The sequence below is a fragment of the Montipora foliosa genome, chromosome 13 (assembly GCF_036669935.1).
Source record: "Montipora foliosa isolate CH-2021 chromosome 13, ASM3666993v2, whole genome shotgun sequence".
Lineage (NCBI taxonomy): Eukaryota > Metazoa > Cnidaria > Anthozoa > Scleractinia > Acroporidae > Montipora > Montipora foliosa.
In genome coordinates this window covers 7,643,717-7,646,035 of record NC_090881.1, presented here as the reverse complement: position 1 = coordinate 7,646,035, position 2,319 = coordinate 7,643,717, and positions in this window count along the sequence as shown.

Sequence of the window (2,319 nt, the reverse complement as noted above, 5' to 3'; positions counted from 1 at the left end):
AAAGAGCTTAAAAGGAAGCCCATCAACTGGAAAGCGGTAGAGCAGCTGCAGAGAGTCACATTTTCATCAAGATGGGATGCAATTTCTGAAATTAGTGGCAAACATGCTGTCGAGAAAGTCCTGGAGCAATATCCTTACTTGGATCATGAAAGAGTGGTTAGTAACAGTTCTCTTTTAAGCCTGTATGATGTCAGCTGTGTATATTTTCAAACATGAAATTATGTGGCTACAATGTGTACTTATGATATGCAAATAGCAGGCAGGCCAATTTCATTCTAAGTTAGTAGACCAGCTTTTTATCGCAAGTTGTCGGTAGTACAGTAATGGTTGCTCTGGAATTATTCAGCAATGTTGTGATTGAGGCCACCATTTTTGTTCTATTCCGTCAGCATCAATCCTGATGTTGCATGTAGTAGCTTAATGGAGGGGACTTTGTATTTGACTGCTTAACCCACTGACACCTCAAATGCCTTACACACTCCCAGTTGATGAGTAAAACGGTCTGGCATTAGACAGTACAATCTGTTCAGTCTCACTCCCAAGTGTCAGTGGGTTAACAATAATTATTAATTGCTCTGGTTGTGTGTAACTGGACAATACTAATTTACTATTGTTTTTTCTAAATCGCAACAGTTGTTGTGGGAGTTGGAATTACACATCTCCCGACTGAAGAAACAAAGTTGTAATGTCAAGATCTTCATTAGCCGTTGGGAAAAGCTTTTGAAGTGTTTCCTGACCAAAAGCAGCAATGATGAATGTGAGTTCTTTTAAGAGTGGCACTAAGTCATTTATTCAAGATATAACTTGAGCATGACATGTTGGAAAATATCTGTTTTGGAGACTGGGAAAATTTTTAGACGTTTTTAATTACATGTACGCTAAACATTCTTGGTTTTATTCCTAGAACAGACCCTTTTTCACAATTTTTCACAAAATCAAGGGAAACTACACGTAGATTTGTAAAATGACCATACCTATTAGACACTCTACAATTCTAAAGATTCCACCATTGCTGCTTGGTATCACTGCCAAGACTTACCTGTAAAGGGGGGGGGGGGGGGGTAGGAGTCCAAAGCATTTGAAATCAATGATGTCCAAACTGGACAGGAAGGCATCCCTAGTGCCACAGTGTATTATTATCAGTCAAAGCTTAAAATGATAATAAAGAGCAAGAACATACACTGATTGATTTTCCTTTGAAACAGCATTAGATGCACTGCAGCATATTCATCAACCAGTCAACACGGAGCCCTTGCTACTGACATTACCGGTAGGTTGCTTAGTGTGCTACCATACCTACCAGTTAAGGCAAAAACAAACATTTTTCTTGTAATTTTGCATGTTGAGTAGTTTGTTGTATGAGATCTGATATTGTATAACAATTAACACGAGGACTCTATTTGTTTGCCTGAAGTATAATCATTTTTACTTTTGTTGGGTAAGCAAAAGAAAATTGTTATTATGCTAACAAGTGGTCATTTACAGTGATATCCTTTCATTGACGTATTCTAGGCAAGTGACAACATGGAAAGCTTTTTGAGTAAAGTTCCGTCAAATCATCCCTATTTGGTTTTCACTGAGGGTGAGGGCTGTCTTGATAAAGCTCAAGTTTTCCTTATTTTGGAGAAGGATGTGTTGTGCGAGTGCCTACCAGTCAGTGAAGATATCAGCGTCTTTGCATCATCATTGGTGTCTCTAATTGCAGTCTACTATACTTTCAATTTGGAGTATCCAGATGGCTGCAAATATCTCTTCAGGATTTTGGAAGAGCATGTCTTGGATATTCCTCCAAAACGGAAAAGCTATGCTTTGAAGCAGCTTGAAAATAGACTTCTCAAAAAGCTCAATGGAGCAAGCAGCTCTGTTTGACTTAATATATATTTAGAACATTAAGGCCGGGTCATGCAGAGTTGCACCGTAATGCCATTGTGTTGAAGAAAGAGAAGTAGTTCCATTGATATTGTTAAGGGAGATAAATCATGCTAAAAAAAATGAAAACTGACAGAAATTTAAAACTCTATCTCAAGATTTCTGCATTGTAGTATGATATGAAGCTATATAGTTTTGTTATCTGAGTTCAAGGAAGTGTCAAGACTTTTATTATATTTTATGGGAACTTGGTTGTTTTAAAGTATTAACTTCATGTAGGTACTTTTACATCTACATTGGAACTTCCACTGTAGCACAGTGTGCATCAATTTTCAAGTGGTACTGCTAATAATAACATCGAACTGATAGTAAGTATTTTTTCCCCTTGTTTTAAATTTTTTTATGCTTGTTTTGATAGGGAGAAATGCATGGTAAATTTCTAGTTTCAGG